General features: G+C 37.9%; 5 non-coding genes across 5 annotated transcripts; all 5 read left to right on the top strand.

The window, feature by feature from the left end:
• Positions 1 to 1,219: 1,219 nt before the first annotated feature.
• On the top strand, positions 1,220 to 1,292 carry TRNAK-CUU (transfer RNA lysine (anticodon CUU)). The gene has a single exon. It is a non-coding gene; the product is annotated as a tRNA-Lys (tRNA).
• A 2,650-nt stretch (positions 1,293 to 3,942) lies between these two features.
• Positions 3,943 to 4,015, top strand: TRNAK-CUU (transfer RNA lysine (anticodon CUU)). The gene has a single exon. It is a non-coding gene; the product is annotated as a tRNA-Lys (tRNA).
• Positions 4,016 to 8,770: 4,755 nt separating this feature from the next.
• Positions 8,771 to 8,843, top strand: TRNAK-CUU (transfer RNA lysine (anticodon CUU)). The gene has a single exon. It is a non-coding gene; the product is annotated as a tRNA-Lys (tRNA).
• A 14,019-nt stretch (positions 8,844 to 22,862) lies between these two features.
• TRNAK-CUU (transfer RNA lysine (anticodon CUU)) lies at positions 22,863 to 22,935 on the top strand. Its single transcript has one exon. It is a non-coding gene; the product is annotated as a tRNA-Lys (tRNA).
• Positions 22,936 to 24,827: 1,892 nt separating this feature from the next.
• On the top strand, positions 24,828 to 24,900 carry TRNAK-CUU (transfer RNA lysine (anticodon CUU)). The gene has a single exon. It is a non-coding gene; the product is annotated as a tRNA-Lys (tRNA).
• Positions 24,901 to 26,195: the final 1,295 nt, after the last annotated feature.

Consider the following 26,195-nt stretch of genomic DNA (forward strand, 5'->3'; position numbering starts at 1 on the left):
ATGTAGGAATCAGCCCGGCTAGCTCAGTTCGAAGAGCATGTGACTTTTAATCTCAGGGTCGTGGGTTCGAGCCCCACGTTGGGCGAGATATGTAATTTTATGTCTCCTTTATTGAAAAAAATAAAAAAAGAAGGAAGGTGCTTACGTTTGGCCTAGGGAATCATAAAAGTCACCATATATTAGAGCAGATTGTATATTTGAAAAACATAGAAGGTGAAGAAACAGGAGTGTAGTTCTTTGGAAAAGTGTGTCAAGCAATTTAATTGTTGTAAGACGATTGAGGAATTCTTACAAAACATTTTAGTAGAGGGAGATTTTCAAATCTAACCATAAACCAGTGGACACAACCTAGCAGGGGAACATGTTAACAAAATGCTACCTTAGAATATAAGGAATTAAGTCATATTATTTCCATAAGAGCAATGAAGCCATTGTTTAAGAAGGCAACTTTATATGGTTCAGTGGAGCTAAATCTCACCTTCCAACATAAGCAACTAGGGTCTATGATCTCTTTCACCATCAGGCCAGGAGAAATGAAACAATCCAAAAGGGGTAGGTTTTCAATGCTAATCACATGTTACTGGACACAGTCTAACTGAATACAATCTAAATTAAACCCCACTGTCAGACAAGAGCTACTATGGCCCATCATTTCCTTCACCATTTCTAATTGTTTTACGACTCTAGAAATGCAGACTTGGAGACTTCTCGTTATGATCCAAAAAGGGGAGATTTTCAAATCTTATCACCTGGACAGAAACTAAGGGATTAAAATCAAAACTAGATCTCACTGTGGAACAAGAGCTACTATGGCCCATTATATCCTTCACTGTTTCTGATTGTTTTACGAGTCTAGGAATGCCAACCTGGAGACGTTTCATTACAGGGTGGATTGCTTGAATCTTATAGGGTAAAGTGATATGATTTTTCTCTTGTTTAAGAAGGTAAATTTTATATCATACATTAAGATAGAGAGCTTTGCGAGTTCCCTCTTTCCCTCTGTCCACCCTTTGCTTCCGCAAAGCTCTCTCGGAATGCAGACTTGAAGACTTTTCATTACAGGGTGAGTTCTATAGGGTAAAGTGATCTGATTTTTCTCTTGTTTAAGAAGGTAAATTTATATATTATATTAAATAGTTAAACCAAGATAGAGAGCTTTGCAAGCTCTCTCCATCCACCCTTTGCATCCCAAGTCAGAGCATAATGCTTGTAGGAATCAGCCCAGCTAGCTCAGTCGGTAGAGCATGAGACTCTTAATCTCAGGGTCGTGGGTTCGAGCCCCACGTTGGGCGAGATATGTAATTTTATGTCTCCTTTATTGAAAAAAATAAAAAAAGAAGGAAGGTGCTTACGTTTGGCCTAGGGAATCATAAAAGTCACCATATATTAGAGCAGATTGTATATTTGAAAAACATAGAAGGTGAAGAAACAGGAATGTAGTTCTTTGGAAAAGTGTGTCAAGCAATTTAATTGTTGTAAGACGATTGAGGAATTCTTACAAAACATTTTAGTAGAGGGAGATTTTCAAATCTAACCATAAACCAGTGGACACAACCTAGCAGGGGAACATGTTAACAAAATGCTACCTTAGAATATAAGGAATTAAGTCATATTATTTCCATAAGAGCAATGAAGCCATTGTTTAAGAATGCAACTTTATATGTTTCAGTGGAGCTAAATCTCACCTTCCAACATAAGCAACTAGGGTCTATGATCTCTTTCACCATCAGGCCAGGAGAAATGAAACAATCCAAAAGGGGTAGGTTTTCAATGCTAATCACATGTTACTGGACACAGTCTAACTGAATACAATCTAAATTAAACCCCACTGTCAGACAAGAGCTACTATGGCCCATCATTTCCTTCACCATTTCTAATTGTTTTACGACTCTAGAAATGCACACTTGGAGACTTCTCGTTATGATCCAAAAAGGGGAGTTTTTCAAATCTTATCACCTGGACAGAAACTAAGGGATTAAAATCAAAACTAGATCTCACTGTGGAACAAGAGCTACTATGGCCCATTATATCCTTCACTGTTTCTGATTGTTTTACGAGTCTAGGAATGCCAACCTGGAGACGTTTCATTACAGGTTGGATTGCTTGAATCTTATAGGGTAAAGTGATATGATTTTTCTCTTGTTTAAGAAGGTAAATTTTATATCATACATTAAGATAGAGAGCTTTGCGAGTTCCCTCTTTCCCTCTGTCCACCCTTTGCTTCCGCAAAGCTCTCTCGGAATGCAGACGTGAAGACTTTTCATTACAGGGTGAATTATACTCTTAATCTCAGGGTCGTGGGTTCGAGCCCCACGTTGGGCGAGATGTGTTAACAAATTGCTACCTTAGAATATAAGGAATTAAGTCATATTATTTCCATAAGAGCAATGAAGCCATTGTTTAAGAAGGCAACTTTATATGGTTCAGTGGAGCTAAATCTCACCTTCCAACATAAGCAACTAGGGTCTATGATCTCTTTCACCATCAGGCCAGGAGAAATGAAACAATCCAAAAGGGGTAGGTTTTCAATGCTAATCACATGTTACTGGACACAGTCTAACTGAATACAATCTAAATTAAACCCCACTGTCAGACAAGAGCTACTATGGCCCATCATTTCCTTCACCATTTCTAATTGTTTTACGACTCTAGAAATGCAGACTTGGAGACTTCTCGTTATGATCCAAAAAGGGGAGATTTTCAAATCTTATCACCTGGACAGAAACTAAGGGATTAAAATCAAAACTAGATCTCACTGTGGAACAAGAGCTACTATGGCCCATTATATCCTTCACTGTTTCTGATTGTTTTACGAGTCTAGGAATGCCAACCTGGAGACGTTTCATTACAGGGTGGATTGCTTGAATCTTATAGGGTAAAGTGATATGATTTTTCTCTTGTTTAAGAAGGTAAATTTTATATCATACATTAAGATAGAGAGCTTTGCGAGTTCCCTCTTTCCCTCTGTCCACCCTTTGCTTCCGCAAAGCTCTCTCGGAATGCAGACTTGAAGACTTTTCATTACAGGGTGAATAATACTCTTAATCTCAGGGTCGTGGGTTCGAGCCCCACGTTGGGCGAGATGTGTTAACAAATTGCTACCTTAGAATATAAGGAATTAAGTCATATTATTTCCATAAGAGCAATGAAGCCATTGTTTAAGAAGGCAACTTTATATGGTTCAGTGGAGCTAAATCTCACCTTCCAACATAAGCAACTAGGGTCTATGATCTCTTTCACCATCAGGCCAGGAGAAATGAAACAATCCAAAAGGGGTAGGTTTTCAATGCTAATCACATGTTACTGGACACAGTCTAACTGAATACAATCTAAATTAAACCCCACTGTCAGACAAGAGCTACTATGGCCCATCATTTCCTTCACCATTTCTAATTGTTTTACGACTCTAGAAATGCAGACTTGGAGACTTCTCGTTATGATCCAAAAAGGGGAGATTTTCAAATCTTATCACCTGGACAGAAACTAAGGGATTAAAATCAAAACTAGATCTCACTGTGGAACAAGAGCTACTATGGCCCATTATATCCTTCACTGTTTCTGATTGTTTTACGAGTCTAGGAATGCCAACCTGGAGACGTTTCATTACAGGGTGGATTGCTTGAATCTTATAGGGTAAAGTGATATGATTTTTCTCTTGTTTAAGAAGGTAAATTTTATATCATACATTAAGATAGAGAGCTTTGCGAGTTCCCTCTTTCCCTCTGTCCACCCTTTGCTTCCGCAAAGCTCTCTCGGAATGCAGACTTGAAGACTTTTCATTACAGGGTGAGTTCTATAGGGTAAAGTGATCTGATTTTTCTCTTGTTTAAGAAGGTAAATTTATATATTATATTAAATAGTTAAACCAAGATAGAGAGCTTTGCAAGCTCTCTCCATCCACCCTTTGCATCCGAAGTCAGAGCATAATGCATGTAGGAATCAGCCCGGCTAGCTCAGTCGGTAGAGCATGAGACTCTTAATCTCAGGGTCGTGGGTTCGAGCCCCACGTTGGGCGAGATATGTAATTTTATTTCTCCTTTATTGAAAAAAATAAAAAAAGAAGGAAGGTGCTTACGTTTGGCCTAGGGAATCATAAAAGTCACCATATATTAGAGCAGATTGTATATTTGAAAAACATAGAAGGTGAAGAAACAGGAGTGTAGTTCTTTGGAAAAGTGTGTCAAGCAATTTAATTGTTGTAAGACGATTGAGGAATTCTTACAAAACATTTTAGTAGAGGGAGATTTTCAAATCTAACCATAAACCAGTGGACACAACCTAGCAGGGGAACATGTTAACAAAATGCTACCTTAGAATATAAGGAATTAAGTCATATTATTTCCATAAGAGCAATGAAGCCATTGTTTAAGAATGCAACTTTATATGGTTCAGTGGAGCTAAATCTCACCTTCCAACATAAGCAACTAGGGTCTATGATCTCTTTCACCATCAGGCCAGGAGAAATGAAACAATCCAAAAGGGGTAGGTTTTCAATGCTAATCACATGTTACTGGACACAGTCTAACTGAATACAATCTAAATTAAACCCCACTGTCAGACAAGAGCTACTATGGCCCATCATTTCCTTCACCATTTCTAATTGTTTTACGACTCTAGAAATGCAGACTTGGAGACTTCTCGTTATGATCCAAAAAGGGGAGATTTTCAAATCTTATCACCTGGACAGAAACTAAGGGATTAAAATCAAAACTAGATCTCACTGTGGAACAAGAGCTACTATGGCCCATTATATCCTTCACTGTTTCTGATTGTTTTACGAGTCTAGGAATGCCAACCTGGAGACGTTTCATTACAGGGTGGATTGCTTGAATCTTATAGGGTAAAGTGATATGATTTTTCTCTTGTTTAAGAAGGTAAATTTTATATCATACATTAAGATAGAGAGCTTTGCGAGTTCCCTCTTTCCCTCTGTCCACCCTTTGCTTCAGCAAAGCTCTCTCGGAATGCAGACTTGAAGACTTTTCATTACAGGGTGAGTTCTATAGGGTAAAGTGATCTGATTTTTCTCTTGTTTAAGAAGGTAAATTTATATATTATATTAAATAGTTAAACCAAGATAGAGAGCTTTGCAAGCTCTCTCCATCCACCCTTTGCATCCGAAGTCAGAGCATAATGCATGTAGGAATCAGCCCGGCTAGCTCAGTTCGAAGAGCATGTGACTTTTAATCTCAGGGTCGTGGGTTCGAGCCCCACGTTGGGCGAGATATGTAATTTTATTTCTCCTTTATTGAAAAAAATAAAAAAAGAAGGAAGGTGCTTACGTTTGGCCTAGGGAATCATAAAAGTCACCATATATTAGAGCAGATTGTATATTTGAAAAACATAGAAGGTGAAGAAACAGGAGTGTAGTTCTTTGGAAAAGTGTGTCAAGCAATTTAATTGTTGTAAGACGATTGAGGAATTCTTACAAAACATTTTAGTAGAGGGAGATTTTCAAATCTAACCATAAACCAGTGGACACAACCTAGCAGGGGAACATGTTAACAAAATGCTACCTTAGAATATAAGGAATTAAGTCATATTATTTCCATAAGAGCAATGAAGCCATTGTTTAAGAAGGCAACTTTATATGGTTCAGTGGAGCTAAATCTCACCTTCCAACATAAGCAACTAGGGTCTATGATCTCTTTCACCATCAGGCCAGGAGAAATGAAACAATCCAAAAGGGGTAGGTTTTCAATGCTAATCACATGTTACTGGACACAGTCTAACTGAATACAATCTAAATTAAACCCCACTGTCAGACAAGAGCTACTATGGCCCATCATTTCCTTCACCATTTCTAATTGTTTTACGACTCTAGAAATGCAGACTTGGAGACTTCTCGTTATGATCCAAAAAGGGGAGATTTTCAAATCTTATCACCTGGACAGAAACTAAGGGATTAAAATCAAAACTAGATCTCACTGTGGAACAAGAGCTACTATGGCCCATTATATCCTTCACTGTTTCTGATTGTTTTACGAGTCTAGGAATGCCAACCTGGAGACGTTTCATTACAGGGTGGATTGCTTGAATCTTATAGGGTAAAGTGATATGATTTTTCTCTTGTTTAAGAAGGTAAATTTTATATCATACATTAAGATAGAGAGCTTTGCGAGTTCCCTCTTTCCCTCTGTCCACCCTTTGCTTCCGCAAAGCTCTCTCGGAATGCAGACTTGAAGACTTTTCATTACAGGGTGAGTTCTATAGGGTAAAGTGATCTGATTTTTCTCTTGTTTAAGAAGGTAAATTTATATATTATATTAAATAGTTAAACCAAGATAGAGAGCTTTGCAAGCTCTCTCCATCCACCCTTTGCATCCGAAGTCAGAGCATAATGCATGTAGGAATCAGCCCGGCTAGCTCAGTTTGAAGAGCATGAGACTCTTAATCTCAGGGTCGTGGGTTCGAGCCCCACGTTGGGCGAGATATGTAATTTTATTTCTCCTTTATTGAAAAAAATAAAAAAAGAAGGAAGGTGCTTACGTTTGGCCTAGGGAATCATAAAAGTCACCATATATTAGAGCAGATTGTATATTTGAAAAACATAGAAGGTGAAGAAACAGGAGTGTAGTTCTTTGGAAAAGTGTGTCAAGCAATTTAATTGTTGTAAGACGATTGAGGAATTCTTACAAAACATTTTAGTAGAGGGAGATTTTCAAATCTAACCATAAACCAGTGGACACAACCTAGCAGGGGAACATGTTAACAAAATGCTACCTTAGAATATAAGGAATTAAGTCATATTATTTCCATAAGAGCAATGAAGCCATTGTTTAAGAAGGCAACTTTATATGGTTCAGTGGAGCTAAATCTCACCTTCCAACATAAGCAAATAGGGTCTATGATCTCTTTCACCATCAGGCCAGGAGAAATGAAACAATCCAAAAGGGGTAGGTTTTCAATGCTAATCACATGTTACTGGACACAGTCTAACTGAATACAATCTAAATTAAACCCCACTGTCAGACAAGAGCTACTATGGCCCATCATTTCCTTCACCATTTCTAATTGTTTTACGACTCTAGAAATGCAGACTTGGAGACTTCTCGTTATGATCCAAAAAGGGGAGATTTTCAAATCTTATCACCTGGACAGAAACTAAGGGATTAAAATCAAAACTAGATCTCACTGTGGAACAAGAGCTACTATGGCCCATTATATCCTTCACTGTTTCTGATTGTTTTACGAGTCTAGGAATGCCAACCTGGAGACGTTTCATTACAGGGTGGATTGCTTGAATCTTATAGGGTAAAGTGATATGATTTTTCTCTTGTTTAAGAAGGTAAATTTTATATCATACATTAAGATAGAGAGCTTTGCGAGTTCCCTCTTTCCCTCTGTACACCCTTTGCTTCCGCAAAGCTCTCTCGGAATGCAGACTTGAGGACTTTTCATTACAGGGTGAGTTCTATAGGGTAAAGTGATCTGATTTCTCTCTTGTTTAAGAAGGTAAATTTATATATTATATTAAATAGTTAAACCAAGATAGAGAGCTTTGCAAGCTCTCTCCATCCACCCTTTGCATCCGAAGTCAGAGCATAATGCATGTAGGAATCAGCCCGGCTAGCTCAGTCGGTAGAGCATGAGACTCTTAATCTCAGGGTCGTGGGTTCGAGCCACACGTTGGGCGAGATATGTAATTTTATGTCTCCTTTATTGAAAAAAATAAAAAAAGAAGCAAGGTGCTTATGTTTGGCCTAGGGAATCATAAAAGTCACCATATATTAGAGCAGATTGTATATTTGAAAAACATAGAAGGTGAAGAAACAGGAGTGTAGTTCTTTGGAAAAGTGTGTCAAGCAATTTAATTGTTGTAAGACGATTGAGGAATTCTTACAAAACATTTTAGTAGAGGGAGATTTTCAAATCTAACCATAAACCAGTGGACACAACCTAGCAGGGGAACATGTTAACAAAATGCTACCTTAGAATATAAGGAATTAAGTCATATTATTTCCATAAGAGCAATGAAGCCATTGTTTAAGAAGGCAACTTTATATGGTTCAGTGGAGCTAAATCTCACCTTCCAACATAAGCAACTAGGGTCTATGATCTCTTTCACCATCAGGCCAGGAGAAATGAAACAATCCAAAAGGGGTAGGTTTTCAATGCTAATCACATGTTACTGGACACAGTCTAACTGAATACAATCTAAATTAAACCCCACTGTCAGACAAGAGCTACTATGGCCCATCATTTCCTTCACCATTTCTAATTGTTTTACGACTCTAGAAATGCAGACTTGGAGACTTCTCGTTATGATCCAAAAAGGGGAGATTTTCAAATCTGATCACCTGGACAGAAACTAAGGGATTAAAATAAAAACTAGATCTCACTGTGGAACAAGAGCTACTATGGCCCATTATATCCTTCACTGTTTCTGATTGTTTTACGAGTCTAGGAATGCCAACCTGGAGACGTTTCATTACAGGGTGGATTGCTTGAATCTTATAGGGTAAAGTGATATGATTTTTCTCTTGTTTAAGAAGGTAAATTTTATATCATACATTAAGATAGAGAGCTTTGCGAGTTCCCTCTTTCCCTCTGTCCACCCTTTGCTTCCGCAAAGCTCTCTCGGAATGCAGACTTGAAGACTTTTCATTACAGGGTGTGTTCTATAGGGTAAAGTGATCTGATTTTTCTCTTGTTTAAGAAGGTAAATTTATATATTATATTAAATAGTTAAACCAAGATAGAGAGCTTTGCAAGCTCTCTCCATCCACCCTTTGCATCTGAAGTCAGAGCATAATGCATGTAGGAATCAGCCCGGCTAGCTCAGTCGGTAGAGCATGAGACTCTTAATCTCAGGGTCGTGGGTTCGAGCCCCACGTTGGGCGAGATGTGTTAACAAATTGCTACCTTAGAATATAAGGAATTAAGTCATATTATTTCCATAAGAGCAATGAAGCCATTGTTTAAGAAGGCAACTTTATATGGTTCAGTGGAGCTAAATCTCACCTTCCAACATAAGCAACTAGGGTCTATGATCTCTTTCACCATCAGGCCAGGAGAAATGAAACAATCCAAAATGGGTAGGTTTTCAATGCTAATCACATGTTACTGGACACAGTCTAACTGAATACAATCTAAATTAAACCCCACTGTCAGACAAGAGATACTATGGCCCATCATTTCCTTCACCATTTCTAATTGTTTTACGACTCTAGAAATGCAGACTTGGAGACTTCTCGTTATGATCCAAAAAGGGGAGATTTTCAAATCTTATCACCTGGACAGAAACTAAGGGATTAAAATCAAAACTAGATCTCACTGTGGAACAAGAGCTACTATGGCCCATTATATCCTTCACTGTTTCTTATTGTTTTACGAGTCTAGGAATGCCAACCTGGAGACGTTTCATTACAGGTTGGATTGCTTGAATCTTATAGGGTAAAGTGATATGATTTTTCTCTTGTTTAAGAAGGTAAATTTTATATCATATATTAAGATAGAGAGCTTTGCGAGTTCCCTCTTTCCCTCTGTCCACCCTTTGCTTCCGCAAAGCTCTCTCGGAATGCAGACTTGAAGACTTTTCATTACAGGGTGAGTTCTATAGGGTAAAGTGATCTGATTTTTCTCTTGTTTAAGAAGGTAAATTTATATATTATATTAAATAGTTAAACCAAGATAGAGAGCTTTGCAAGCTCTCTCCATCCACCCTTTGCATCTGAAGTCAGAGCATAATGCATGTAGGAATCAGCCCGGCTAGCTCAGTTTGAAGAGCATGAGACTCTTAATCTCAGGGTCGTGGGTTCGAGCCCCACGTTGGGCGAGATATGTAATTTTATTTCTCCTTTATTGAAAAAAATAAAAAAAGAAGGAAGGTGCTTACGTTTGGCCTAGGGAATCATAAAAGTCACCATATATTAGAGCAGATTGTATATTTGAAAAACATAGAAGGTGAAGAAACAGGAGTGTAGTTCTTTGGAAAAGTGTGTCAAGCAATTTAATTGTTGTAAGACGATTGAGGAATTCTTACAAAACATTTTAGTAGAGGGAGATTTTCAAATCTAACCATAAACCAGTGGACACAACCTAGCAGGGGAACATGTTAACAAAATGCTACCTTAGAATATAAGGAATTAAGTCATATTATTTCCATAAGAGCAATGAAGCCATTGTTTAAGAAGGCAACTTTATATGGTTCAGTGGAGCTAAATCTCACCTTCCAACATAAGCAAATAGGGTCTATGATCTCTTTCACCATCAGGCCAGGAGAAATGAAACAATCCAAAAGGGGTAGGTTTTCAATGCTAATCACATGTTACTGGACACAGTCTAACTGAATACAATCTAAATTAAACCCCACTGTCAGACAAGAGCTACTATGGCCCATCATTTCCTTCACCATTTCTAATTGTTTTACGACTCTAGAAATGCAGACTTGGAGACTTCTCGTTATGATCCAAAAAGGGGAGATTTTCAAATCTTATCACCTGGACAGAAACTAAGGGATTAAAATCAAAACTAGATCTCACTGTGGAACAAGAGCTACTATGGCCCATTATATCCTTCACTGTTTCTGATTGTTTTACGAGTCTAGGAATGCCAACCTGGAGATGTTTCATTACAGGTTGGATTGCTTGAATCTTATAGGGTAAAGTGATATGATTTTTCTCTTGTTTAAGAAGGTAAATTTTATATCATACATTAAGATAGAGAGCTTTGCGAGTTCCCTCTTTCCCTCTGTACACCCTTTGCTTCCGCAAAGCTCTCTCGGAATGCAGACTTGAGGACTTTTCATTACAGGGTGAGTTCTATAGGGTAAAGTGATCTGATTTCTCTCTTGTTTAAGAAGGTAAATTTATATATTATATTAAATAGTTAAACCAAGATAGAGAGCTTTGCAAGCTCTCTCCATCCACCCTTTGCATCCGAAGTCAGAGCATAATGCATGTAGGAATCAGCCCGGCTAGCTCAGTCGGTAGAGCATGAGACTCTTAATCTCAGGGTCGTGGGTTCGAGCCACACGTTGGGCGAGATATGTAATTTTATGTCTCCTTTATTGAAAAAAATAAAAAAAGAAGGAAGGTGCTTATGTTTGGCCTAGGGAATCATAAAAGTCACCATATATTAGAGCAGATTGTATATTTGAAAAACATAGAAGGTGAAGAAACAGGAGTGTAGTTTTTTGGAAAAGTGTGTCAAGCAATTTAATTGTTGTAAGACGATTGAGGAATTCTTACAAAACATTTTAGTAGAGGGAGATTTTCAAATCTAACCATAAACCAGTGGACACAACCTAGCAGGGGAACATGTTAACAAAATGCTACCTTAGAATATAAGGAATTAAGTCATATTATTTCCATAAGAGCAATGAAGCCATTGTTTAAGAAGGCAACTTTATATGGTTCAGTGGAGCTAAATCTCACCTTCCAACATAAGCAACTAGGGTCTATGATCTCTTTCACCATCAGGCCAGGAGAAATGAAACAATCCAAAAGGGGTAGGTTTTCAATGCTAATCACATGTTACTGGACACAGTCTAACTGAATACAATCTAAATTAAACCCCACTGTCAGACAAGAGCTACTATGGCCCATCATTTCCTTCACCATTTCTAATTGTTTTACGACTCTAGAAATGCAGACTTGGAGACTTCTCGTTATGATCCAAAAAGGGGAGATTTTCAAATCTGATCACCTGGACAGAAACTAAGGGATTAAAATAAAAACTAGATCTCACTGTGGAACAAGAGCTACTATGGCCCATTATATCCTTCACTGTTTCTGATTGTTTTACGAGTCTAGGAATGCCAACCTGGAGACGTTTCATTACAGGGTGGATTGCTTGAATCTTATAGGGTAAAGTGATATGATTTTTCTCTTGTTTAAGAAGGTAAATTTTATATCATACATTAAGATAGAGAGCTTTGCGAGTTCCCTCTTTCCCTCTGTCCACCCTTTGCTTCCGCAAAGCTCTCTCGGAATGCAGACTTGAAGACTTTTCATTACAGGGTGTGTTCTATAGGGTAAAGTGATCTGATTTTTCTCTTGTTTAAGAAGGTAAATTTATATATTATATTAAATAGTTAAACCAAGATAGAGAGCTTTGCAAGCTCTCTCCAAGGAAGGTGCTTACGTTTGGCCTAGGGAATCATAAAAGTCACCATATATTAGAGCAGATTGTATATTTGAAAAACATAGAAGGTGAAGAAACAGGAGTGTAGTTCTTTGGAAAAGTGTGTCAAGCAATTTAATTGTTGTAAGACGATTGAGGAATTCTTACAAAACATTTAGAATATAAGGAATTAAGTCATATTATTTCCATAAGAGCAATGAAGCCATTGTTTAAGAAGGCAACTTTATATGGTTCAGTGGAGCTAAATCTCACCTTCCAACATAAGCAACTAGGGTCTATGATCTCTTTCACCATCAGGCCAGGAGAAATGAAACAATCCAAAAGGGGTAGGTTTTCAATGCTAATCACATGTTACTGGAAACAGTCTAACTGAATACAATCTAAATTAAACCCCACTGTCAGACAAGAGCTACTATGGCCCATCATTTCCTTCACCATTTCTAATTGTTTTACGACTCTAGAAATGCAGACTTGGAGACTTCTCGTTATGATCCAAAAAGGGGAGATTTTCAAATCTTATCACCTGGACAGAAACTAAGGGATTAAAATCAAAACTAGATCTCACTGTGGAACAAGAGCTACTATGGCCCATTATATCCTTCACTGTTTCTGATTGTTTTACGAGTCTAGGAATGCCAACCTGGAGACGTTTCATTACAGGTTGGATTGCTTGAATCTTATAGGGTAAAGTGATATGATTTTTCTCTTGTTTAAGAAGGTAAATTTTATATCATACATTAAGATAGAGAGCTTTGCGAGTTCCCTCTTTCCCTCTGTCCACCCTTTGCTTCCACAAAGCTCTCTCGGAATGCAGACTTGAAGAATTTTCATTACAGAGTGAATTATACTCTTAATCTCAGGGTCGTGGGTTCGAGCCCCACGTTGGGCGAGATGTGTTAACAAATTGCTACCTTAGAATATAAGGAATTAAGTCATATTATTTCCATAAGAGCAATGAAGCCATTGTTTAAGAAGGCAACTTTATATGGTTCAGTGGAGCTAAATCTCACCTTCCAACATAAGCAACTAGGGTCTATGATCTCTTTCACCATCAGGCCAGGAGAAATGAAACAATCCAAAATGGGTAGGTTTTCAATGCTAATCACATGTTACTGGACACAGTCTAACTGAATACAATCTAAATTAAACCCCACTGTCAGACAAGAGATACTATGGCCCATCATTTCCTTCACCATTTCTAATTGTTTTACGACTCTAGAAATGCAGACTTGGAGACTTCTCGTTATGATCCAAAAAGGGGAGATTTTCAAATCTTATCACCTGGACAGAAACTAAGGGATTAAAATCAAAACTAGATCTCACTGTGGAACAAGAGCTACTATGGCCCATTATATCCTTCACTGTTTCTGATTGTTTTACGAGTCTAGGAATGCCAACCTGGAGACGTTTCATTACAGGTTGGATTGCTTGAATCTTATAGGGTAAAGTGATATGATTTTTCTCTTGTTTAAGAAGGTAAATTTTATATCATATATTAAGATAGAGAGCTTTGCGAGTTCCCTCTTTCCCTCTGTCCACCCTTTGCTTCCGCAAAGCTCTCTCGGAATGCAGACTTGAAGACTTTTCATTACAGGGTGAGTTCTATAGGGTAAAGTGATCTGATTTTTCTCTTGTTTAAGAAGGTAAATTTATATATTATATTAAATAGTTAAACCAAGATAGAGAGCTTTGCAAGCTCTCTCCATCCACCCTTTGCATCTGAAGTCAGAGCATAATGCATGTAGGAATCAGCCCGGCTAGCTCAGTTTGAAGAGCATGAGACTCTTAATCTCAGGGTCGTGGGTTCGAGCCCCACGTTGGGCGAGATATGTAATTTTATTTCTCCTTTATTGAAAAAAATAAAAAAAGAAGGAAGGTGCTTACGTTTGGCCTAGGGAATCATAAAAGTCACCATATATTAGAGCAGATTGTATATTTGAAAAACATAGAAGGTGAAGAAACAGGAGTGTAGTTCTTTGGAAAAGTGTGTCAAGCAATTTAATTGTTGTAAGACGATTGAGGAATTCTTACAAAACATTTTAGTAGAGGGAGATTTTCAAATCTAACCATAAACCAGTGGACACAACCTAGCAGGGGAACATGTTAACAAAATGCTACCTTAGAATATAAGGAATTAAGTCATATTATTTCCATAAGAGCAATGAAGCCATTGTTTAAGAAGGCAACTTTATATGGTTCAGTGGAGCTAAATCTCACCTTCCAACATAAGCAAATAGGGTCTATGATCTCTTTCACCATCAGGCCAGGAGAAATGAAACAATCCAAAAGGGGTAGGTTTTCAATGCTAATCACATGTTACTGGACACAGTCTAACTGAATACAATCTAAATTAAACCCCACTGTCAGACAAGAGCTACTATGGCCCATCATTTCCTTCACCATTTCTAATTGTTTTACGACTCTAGAAATGCAGACTTGGAGACTTCTCGTTATGATCCAAAAAGGGGAGATTTTCAAATCTTATCACCTGGACAGAAACTAAGGGATTAAAATCAAAACTAGATCTCACTGTGGAACAAGAGCTACTATGGCCCATTATATCCTTCACTGTTTCTGATTGTTTTACGAGTCTAGGAATGCCAACCTGGAGATGTTTCATTACAGGTTGGATTGCTTGAATCTTATAGGGTAAAGTGATATGATTTTTCTCTTGTTTAAGAAGGTAAATTTTATATCATACATTAAGATAGAGAGCTTTGCGAGTTCCCTCTTTCCCTCTGTCCACCCTTTGCTTCCACAAAGCTCTCTCGGAATGCAGACTTGAAGACTTTTCATTACAGGGTGAATTATACTCTTAATCTCAGGGTCGTGGGTTCGAGCCCCACGTTGGGCGAGATGTGTTAACAAATTGCTACCTTAGAATATAAGGAATTAAGTCATATTATTTCCATAAGAGCAATGAAGCCATTGTTTAAGAAGGCAACTTTATATGGTTCAGTGGAGCTAAATCTCACCTTCCAACATAAGCAACTAGGGTCTATGATCTCTTTCACCATCAGGCCAGGAGAAATGAAACAATCCAAAAGGGGTAGGTTTTCAATGCTAATCACATGTTACTGGACACAGTCTAACTGAATACAATCTAAATTAAACCCCACTGTCAGACAAGAGCTACTTTGGCCCATCATTTCCTTCACCATTTCTAATTGTTTTACGACTCTAGAAATGCAGACTTGGAGACTTCTCGTTATGATCCAAAAAGGGGAGATTTTCAAATCTTATCACCTGGACAGAAACTAAGGGATTAAAATCAAAACTAGATCTCACTGTGGAACAAGAGCTACTATGGCCCATTATATCCTTCACTGTTTCTGATTGTTTTACGAGTCTAGGAATGCCAACCTGGAGACGTTTCATTACAGGGTGGATTGCTTGAATCTTATAGGGTAAAGTGATATGATTTTTCTCTTGTTTAAGAAGGTAAATTTTATATCATACATTAAGATAGAGAGCTTTGCGAGTTCCCTCTTTCCCTCTGTCCACCCTTTGCTTCCGCAAAGCTCTCTCGGAATGCAGACTTGAGGACTTTTCATTACAGGGTGAGTTCTATAGGGTAAAGTGATCTGATTTCTCTCTTGTTTAAGAAGGTAAATTTATATATTATATTAAATAGTTAAACCAAGATAGAGAGCTTTGCAAGCTCTCTCCATCCACCCTTTGCATCCGAAGTCAGAGCATAATGCATGTAGGAATCAGCCCGGCTAGCTCAGTCGGTAGAGCATGAGACTCTTAATCTCAGGGTCGTGGGTTCGAGCCACATGTTGGGCGAGATATGTAATTTTATGTCTCCTTTATTGAAAAAAATAAAAAAAGAAGGAAGGTGCTTATGTTTGGCCTAGGGAATCATAAAAGTCACCATATATTAGAGCAGATTGTATATTTGAAAAACATAGAAGGTGAAGAAACAGGAGTGTAGTTCTTTGGAAAAGTGTGTCAAGCAATTTAATTGTTGTAAGACGATTGAGGAATTCTTACAAAACATTTTAGTAGAGGGAGATTTTCAAATCTAACCATAAACCAGTGGACACAACCTAGCAGGGGAACATGTTAACAAAATGCTACCTTAGAATATAAGGAATTAAGTCATATTATTTCCATAAGAGCAATGAAGCCATTGTTTAAGAAGGCAACTTTATATGGTTCAGTGGAGCTAAATCTCACCTTCCAACATAAGCAACTAGGGTCTATGATCTCTTTCACCATCAGGCCAGGAGAAATGAAACAATCCAAAAGGGGTAGGTTTTCAATGCTAATCACATGTTACTGGACACAGTCTAACTGAATACAATCTAAATTAAACCCCACTGTCAGACAAGAGCTACTATGGCCCATCATTTCCTTCACCATTTCTAATTGTTTTACGACTCTAGAAATGCAGACTTGGAGACTTCTCGTTATGATCCAAAAAGGGGAGATTTTCAAATCTGATCACCTGGACAGAAACTAAGGGATTAAAATCAAAACTAGATCTCACTGTGGAACAAGAGCTACTATGGCCCATTATATCCTTCACTGTTTCTGATTGTTTTACGAGTCTAGGAATGCCAACCTGGAGACGTTTCATTACAGGGTGGATTGCTTGAATCTTATAGGGTAAAGTGATATGATTTTTCTCTTGTTTAAGAAGGTAAATTTTATATCATACATTAAGATAGAGAGCTTTGCGAGTTCCCTCTTTCCCTCTGTCCACCCTTTGCTTCCGCAAAGCTCTCTCGGAATGCAGACTTGAAGACTTTTCATTACAAGGTGTGTTCTATAGGGTAAAGTGATCTGATTTTTCTCTTGTTTAAGAAGGTAAATTTATATATTATATTAAATAGTTAAACCAAGATAGAGAGCTTTGCAAGCTCTCTCCAAGGAAGGTGCTTACGTTTGGCCTAGGGAATCATAAAAGTCACCATATATTAGAGCAGATTGTATATTTGAAAAACATAGAAGGTGAAGAAACAGGAGTGTAGTTCTTTGGAAAAGTGTGTCAAGCAATTTAATTGTTGTAAGACGATTGAGGAATTCTTACAAAACATTTAGAATATAAGGAATTAAGTCATATTATTTCCATAAGAGCAATGAAGCCATTGTTTAAGAAGGCAACTTTATATGGTTCAGTGGAGCTAAATCTCACCTTCCAACATAAGCAACTAGGGTCTATGATCTCTTTCACCATCAGGCCAGGAGAAATGAAACAATCCAAAAGGGGTAGGTTTTCAATGCTAATCACATGTTACTGGACACAGTCTAACTGAATACAATCTAAATTAAACCCCACTGTCAGACAAGAGCTACTATGGCCCATCATTTCCTTCACCATTTCTAATTGTTTTACGACTCTAGAAATGCAGACTTGGAGACTTCTCGTTATGATCCAAAAAGGGGAGATTTTCAAATCTTATCACCTGGACAGAAACTAAGGGATTAAAATCAAAACTAGATCTCACTGTGGAACAAGAGCTACTATGGCCCATTATATCCTTCACTGTTTCTGATTGTTTTACGAGTCTAGGAATGCCAACCTGGAGACGTTTCATTACAGGTTGGATTGCTTGAATCTTATAGGGTAAAGTGATATGATTTTTCTCTTGTTTAAGAAGGTAAATTTTATATCATACATTAAGATAGAGAGCTTTGCGAGTTCCCTCTTTCCCTCTGTCCACCCTTTGCTTCCACAAAGCTCTCTCGGAATGCAGACTTGAAGACTTTTCATTACAGGGTGAATTATACTCTTAATCTCAGGGTCGTGGGTTCGTGCCCCACGTTGGGCGAGATGTGTTAACAAATTGCTACCTTAGAATATAAGGAATTAAGTCATATTATTTCCATAAGAGCAATGAAGCCATTGTTTAAGAAGGCAACTTTATATGGTTCAGTGGAGCTAAATCTCACCTTCCAACATAAGCAACTAGGGTCTATGATCTCTTTCACCATCAGGCCAGGAGAAATGAAACAATCCAAAATGGGTAGGTTTTCAATGCTAATCACATGTTACTGGACACAGTCTAACTGAATACAATCTAAATTAAACCCCACTGTCAGACAAGAGCTACTATGGCCCATCATTTCCTTCACCATTTCTAATTGTTTTACGACTCTAGAAATGCAGACTTGGAGACTTCTCGTTATGATCCAAAAAGGGGAGATTTTCAAATCTTATCACCTGGACAGAAACTAAGGGATTAAAATCAAAACTAGATCTCACTGTGGAACAAGAGCTACTATGGCCCATTATATCCTTCACTGTTTCTGATTGTTTTACGAGTCTAGGAATGCCAACCTGGAGACGTTTCATTACAGGTTGGATTGCTTGAATCTTATAGGGTAAAGTGGTATGATTTTTCTCTTGTTTAAGAAGGTAAATTTTATATCATATATTAAGATAGAGAGCTTTGCGAGTTCCCTCTTTCCCTCTGTCCACCCTTTGCTTCCGCAAAGCTCTCTCGGAATGCAGACTTGAAGACTTTTCATTACAGGGTGAGTTCTATAGGGTAAAGTGATCTGATTTTTCTCTTGTTTAAGAAGGTAAATTTATATATTATATTAAATAGTTAAACCAAGATAGAGAGCTTTGCAAGCTCTCTCCATCCACCCTTTGCATCTGAAGTCAGAGCATAATGCATGTAGGAATCAGCCCGGCTAGCTCAGTTTGAAGAGCATGAGACTCTTAATCTCAGGGTCGTGGGTTCGAGCCCCACGTTGGGCGAGATATATAATTTTATTTCTCCTTTATTGAAAAAAATAAAAAAAGAAGGAAGGTGCTTACGTTTGGCCTAGGGAATCATAAAAGTCACCATATATTAGAGCAGATTGTATATTTGAAAAACATAGAAGGTGAAGAAACAGGAGTGTAGTTCTTTGGAAAAGTGTGTCAAGCAATTTAATTGTTGTAAGACGATTGAGGAATTCTTACAAAACATTTTAGTAGAGGGAGATTTTCAAATCTAACCATAAACCAGTGGACACAACCTAGCAGGGGAACATGTTAACAAAATGCTACCTTAGAATATAAGGAATTAAGTCATATTATTTCCATAAGAGCAATGAAGCCATTGTTTAAGAAGGCAACTTTATATGGTTCAGTGGAGCTAAATCTCACCTTCCAACATAAGCAAATAGGGTCTATGATCTCTTTCACCATCAGGCCAGGAGAAATGAAACAATCCAAAAGGGGTAGGTTTTCAATGCTAATCACATGTTACTGGACACAGTCTAACTGAATACAATCTAAATTAAACCCCACTGTCAGACAAGAGCTACTATGGCCCATCATTTCCTTCACCATTTCTAATTGTTTTACGACTCTAGAAATGCAGACTTGGAGACTTCTCGTTATGATCCAAAAAGGGGAGATTTTCAAATCTTATCACCTGGACAGAAACTAAGGGATTAAAATCAAAACTAGATCTCACTGTGGAACAAGAGCTACTATGGCCCATTATATCCTTCACTGTTTCTGATTGTTTTACGAGTCTAGGAATGCCAACCTGGAGATGTTTCATTACAGGTTGGATTGCTTGAATCTTATAGGGTAAAGTGATATGATTTTTCTCTTGTTTAAGAAGGTAAATTTTATATCATACATTAAGATAGAGAGCTTTGCGAGTTCCCTCTTTCCCTCTGTCCACCCTTTGCTTCCACAAAGCTCTCTCGGAATGCAGACTTGAAGACTTTTCATTACAGGGTGAATTATACTCTTAATCTCAGGGTCGTGGGTTCGAGCCCCACGTTGGGCGAGATGTGTTAACAAATTGCTACCTTAGAATATAAGGAATTAAGTCATATTATTTCCATAAGAGCAATGAAGCCATTGTTTAAGAAGGCAACTTTATATGGTTCAGTGGAGCTAAATCTCACCTTCCAACATAAGCAACTAGGGTCTATGATCTCTTTCACCATCAGGCCAGGAGAAATGAAACAATCCAAAAGGGGTAGGTTTTCAATGCTAATCACATGTTACTGGACACAGTCTAACTGAATACAATCTAAATTAAACCCCACTGTCAGACAAGAGCTACTATGGCCCATCATTTCCTTCACCATTTCTAATTGTTTTACGACTCTAGAAATGCAGACTTGGAGACTTCTCGTTATGATCCAAAAAGGGGAGATTTTCAAATCTTATCACCTGGACAGAAACTAAGGGATTAAAATCAAAACTAGATCTCACTGTGGAACAAGAGCTACTATGGCCCATTATATCCTTCACTGTTTCTGATTGTTTTACGAGTCTAGGAATGCCAACCTGGAGACGTTTCATTACAGGGTGGATTGCTTGAATCTTATAGGGTAAAGTGATATGATTTTTCTCTTGTTTAAGAAGGTAAATTTTATATCATACATTAAGATAGAGAGCTTTGCGAGTTCCCTCTTTCCCTCTGTCCACCCTTTGCTTCCGCAAAGCTCTCTCGGAATGCAGACTTGAGGACTTTTCATTACAGGGTGAGTTCTATAGGGTAAAGTGATCTGATTTCTCTCTTGTTTAAGAAGGTAAATTTATATATTATATTAAATAGTTAAACCAAGATAGAGAGCTTTGCAAGCTCTCTCCATCCACCCTTTGCATCCGAAGTCAGAGCATAATGCATGTAGGAATCAGCCCGGCTAGCTCAGTCGGTAGAGCATGAGACTCTTAATCTCAGGGTCGTGGGTTCGAGCCACATGTTGGGCGAGATATGTAATTTTATGTCTCCTTTATTGAAAAAAATAAAAAAAGAAGGAAGGTGCTTATGTTTGGCCTAGGGAATCATAAAAGTCACCATATATTAGAGCAGATTGTATATTTGAAAAACATAGAAGGTGAAGAAACAGGAGTGTAGTTCTTTGGAAAAGTGTGTCAAGCAATTTAATTGTTGTAAGACGATTGAGGAATTCTTACAAAACATTTTAGTAGAGGGAGATTTTCAAATCTAACCATAAACCAGTGGACACAACCTAGCAGGGGAACATGTTAACAAAATGCTACCTTAGAATATAAGGAATTAAGTCATATTATTTCCATAAGAGCAATGAAGCCATTGTTTAAGAAGGCAACTTTATATGGTTCAGTGGAGCTAAATCTCACCTTCCAACATAAGCAACTAGGGTCTATGATCTCTTTCACCATCAGGCCAGGAGAAATGAAACAATCCAAAAGGGGTAGGTTTTCAATGCTAATCACATGTTACTGGACACAGTCTAACTGAATACAATCTAAATTAAACCCCACTGTCAGACAAGAGCTACTATGGCCCATCATTTCCTTCACCATTTCTAATTGTTTTACGACTCTAGAAATGCAGACTTGGAGACTTCTCGTTATGATCCAAAAAGGGGAGATTTTCAAATCTGATCACCTGGACAGAAACTAAGGGATTAAAATCAAAACTAGATCTCACTGTGGAACAAGAGCTACTATGGCCCATTATATCCTTCACTGTTTCTGATTGTTTTACGAGTCTAGGAATGCCAACCTGGAGACGTTTCATTACAGGGTGGATTGCTTGAATCTTATAGGGTAAAGTGATATGATTTTTCTCTTGTTTAAGAAGGTAAATTTTATATCATACATTAAGATAGAGAGCTTTGCGAGTTCCCTCTTTCCCTCTGTCCACCCTTTGCTTCCGCAAAGCTCTCTCGGAATGCAGACTTGAAGACTTTTCATTACAGGGTGTGTTCTATAGGGTAAAGTGATCTGATTTTTCTCTTGTTTAAGAAGGTAAATTTATATATTATATTAAATAGTTAAACCAAGATAGAGAGCTTTGCAAGCTCTCTCCAAGGAAGGTGCTTACGTTTGGCCTAGGGAATCATAAAAGTCACCATATATTAGAGCAGATTGTATATTTGAAAAACATAGAAGGTGAAGAAACAGGAGTGTAGTTCTTTGGAAAAGTGTGTCAAGCAATTTAATTGTTGTAAGACGATTGAGGAATTCTTACAAAACATTTAGAATATAAGGAATTAAGTCATATTATTTCCATAAGAGCAATGAAGCCATTGTTTAAGAAGGCAACTTTATATGGTTCAGTGGAGCTAAATCTCACCTTCCAACATAAGCAACTAGGGTCTATGATCTCTTTCACCATCAGGCCAGGAGAAATGAAACAATCCAAAATGGGTAGGTTTTCAATGCTAATCACATGTTACTGGACACAGTCTAACTGAATACAATCTAAATTAAACCCCACTGTCAGACAAGAGCTACTATGGCCCATCATTTCCTTCACCATTTCTAATTGTTTTACGACTCTAGAAATGCAGACTTGGAGACTTCTCGTTATGATCCAAAAAGGGGAGATTTTCAAATCTTATCACCTGGACAGAAACTAAGGGATTAAAATCAAAACTAGATCTCACTGTGGAACAAGAGCTACTATGGCCCATTATATCCTTCACTGTTTCTGATTGTTTTACGAGTCTAGGAATGCCAACCTGGAGACGTTTCATTACAGGTTGGATTGCTTGAATCTTATAGGGTAAAGTGATATGATTTTTCTCTTGTTTAAGAAGGTAAATTTTATATCATACATTAAGATAGAGAGCTTTGCGAGTTCCCTCTTTCCCTCTGTCCACCCTTTGCTTCCGCAAAGCTCTCTCGGAATGCAGACTTGAAGACTTTTCATTACAGGGTGAGTTCTATAGGGTAAAGTGATCTGATTTTTCTCTTGTTTAAGAAGGTAAATTTATATATTATATTAAATAGTTAAACCAAGATAGAGAGCTTTGCAAGCTCTCTCCATCCACCCTTTGCATCTGAAGTCAGAGCATAATGCATGTAGGAATCAGCCCGGCTAGCTCAGTCGGTAGAGCGTGAGACTCTTAATCTCAGGGTCGTGGGTTCGAGCCCCACGTTGGGCGAGATATGTAATTTTATGTCTCCTTTATTGAAAAAAATAAAAAAAGAAGGAAGGTGCTTACGTTTGGCCTAGGGAATCATAAAAGTCACCATATATTAGAGCAGATTGTATATTTGAAAAACATAGAAGGTGAAGAAACAGGAGTGTAGTTCTTTGGAAAAGTGTGTCAAGCTATTTAATTGTTGTAAGACGATTGAGGAATTCTTACAAAACATTTTAGTAGAGGGAGATTTTCAAATCTAACCATAAACCAGTGGACACAACCTAGCAGGGGAACATGTTAACAAAATGCTACCTTAGAATATAAGGAATTAAGTCATATTATTTCCATAAGAGCAATGAAGCCATTGTTTAAGAATGCAACTTTATATGGTTCAGTGGAGCTAAATCTCACCTTCCAACATAAGCAACTAGGGTCTATGATCTCTTTCACCATCAGGCCAGGAGAAATGAAACAATCCAAAAGGGGTAGGTTTTCAATGCTAATCACATGTTACTGGACACAGTCTAACTGAATACAATCTAAATTAAACCCCACTGTCAGACAAGAGCTACTATGGCCCATCATTTCCTTCACCATTTCTAATTGTTTTACGACTCTAGAAATGCAGACTTGGAGACTTCTCGTTATGATCCAAAAAGGGGAGATTTTCAAATCTGATCACCTGGACAGAAACTAAGGGATTAAAATCAAAACTAGATCTCACTGTGGAACAAGAGCTACTATGGCCCATTATATCCTTCACTGTTTCTGATTGTTTTACGAGTCTAGGAATGCCAACCTGGAGACGTTTCATTACAGGGTGGATTGCTTGAATCTTATAGGGTAAAGTGATATGATTTTTCTCTCGTTTAAGAAGGTAAATTTTATATCATACATTAAGATAGAGAGCTTTGCGAGTTCCCTCTTTCCCTCTGTCCACCCTTTGCTTCCACAAAGCTCTCTCGGAATGCAGACTTGAAGACTTTTCATTACAGGGTGAATTATACTCTTAATCTCAGGGTCGTGGGTTCGTGCCCCACGTTGGGCGAGATGTGTTAACAAATTGCTACCTTAGAATATAAGGAATTAAGTCATATTATTTCCATAAGAGCAATGAAGCCATTGTTTAAGAAGGCAACTTTATATGGTTCAGTGGAGCTAAATCTCACCTTCCAACATAAGCAACTAGGGTCTATGATCTCTTTCACCATCAGGCCAGGAGAAATGAAACAATCCAAAATGGGTAGGTTTTCAATGCTAATCACATGTTACTGGACACAGTCTAACTGAATACAATCTAAATTAAACCCCACTGTCAGACAAGAGCTACTATGGCCCATCATTTCCTTCACCATTTCTAATTGTTTTACGACTCTAGAAATGCAGACTTGGAGACTTCTCGTTATGATCCAAAAAGGGGAGATTTTCAAATCTTATCACCTGGACAGAAACTAAGGGATTAAAATCAAAACTAGATCTCACTGTGGAACAAGAGCTACTATGGCCCATTATATCCTTCACTGTTTCTGATTGTTTTACGAGTCTAGGAATGCCAACCTGGAGACGTTTCATTACAGGTTGGATTGCTTGAATCTTATAGGGTAAAGTGATATGATTTTTCTCTTGTTTAAGAAGGTAAATTTTATATCATACATTAAGATAGAGAGCTTTGCGAGTTCCCTCTTTCCCTCTGTCCACCCTTTGCTTCCGCAAAGCTCTCTCGGAATGCAGACTTGAAGACTTTTCATTACAGGGTGAGTTCTATAGGGTAAAGTGATCTGATTTTTCTCTTGTTTAAGAAGGTAAATTTATATATTATATTAAATAGTTAAACCAAGATAGAGAGCTTTGCAAGCTCTCTCCATCCACCCTTTGCATCTGAAGTCAGAGCATAATGCATGTAGGAATCAGCCCGGCTAGCTCAGTCGGTAGAGCATGAGACTCTTAATCTCAGGGTCGTGGGTTCGAGCCCCACGTTGGGCGAGATATGTAATTTTATGTCTCCTTTATTGAAAAAAATAAAAAAAGAAGGAAGGTGCTTACGTTTGGCCTAGGGAATCATAAAAGTCACCATATATTAGAGCAGATTGTATATTTGAAAAACATAGAAGGTGAAGAAACAGGAGTGTAGTTCTTTGGAAAAGTGTGTCAAGCTATTTAATTGTTGTAAGACGATTGAGGAATTCTTACAAAACATTTTAGTAGAGGGAGATTTTCAAATCTAACCATAAACCAGTGGACACAACCTAGCAGGGGAACATGTTAACAAAATGCTACCTTAGAATATAAGGAATTAAGTCATATTATTTCCATAAGAGCAATGAAGCCATTGTTTAAGAATGCAACTTTATATGGTTCAGTGGAGCTAAATCTCACCTTCCAACATAAGCAACTAGGGTCTATGATCTCTTTCACCATCAGGCCAGGAGAAATGAAACAATCCAAAAGGGGTAGGTTTTCAATGCTAATCACATGTTACTGGACACAGTCTAACTGAATACAATCTAAATTAAACCCCACTGTCAGACAAGAGCTACTATGGCCCATCATTTCCTTCACCATTTCTAATTGTTTTACGACTCTAGAAATGCAGACTTGGAGACTTCTCGTTATGATCCAAAAAGGGGAGATTTTCAAATCTTATCACCTGGACAGAAACTAAGGGATTAAAATCAAAACTAGATCTCACTGTGGAACAAGAGCTACTATGGCCCATTATATCCTTCACTGTTTCTGATTGTTTTACGAGTCTAGGAATGCCAACCTGGAGACGTTTCATTACAGGTTGGATTGCTTGAATCTTATAGGGTAAAGTGATATGATTTTTCTCTTGTTTAAGAAGGTAAATTTTATATCATACATTAAGATAGAGAGCTTTGCGAGTTCCCTCTTTCCCTCTGTCCACCCTTTGCTTCCACAAAGCTCTCTCGGAATGCAGACTTGAAGACTTTTCATTACAGGGTGAATTATACTCTTAATCTCAGGGTCGTGGGTTCGAGCCCCACGTTGGGCGAGATGTGTTAACAAATTGCTACCTTAGAATATAAGGAATTAAGTCATATTATTTCCATAAGAGCAATGAAGCCATTGTTTAAGAAGGCAACTTTATATGGTTCAGTGGAGCTAAATCTCACCTTCCAACATAAGCAACTAGGGTCTATGATCTCTTTCACCATCAGGCCAGGAGAAATGAAACAATCCAAAAGGGGTAGGTTTTCAATGCTAATCACATGTTACTGGACACAGTCTAACTGAATACAATCTAAATTAAACCCCAC

This window comes from Pelobates fuscus, chromosome 2 (assembly GCF_036172605.1).
Source record: "Pelobates fuscus isolate aPelFus1 chromosome 2, aPelFus1.pri, whole genome shotgun sequence".
NCBI classification, from domain to species: Eukaryota; Metazoa; Chordata; class Amphibia; order Anura; family Pelobatidae; genus Pelobates; species Pelobates fuscus.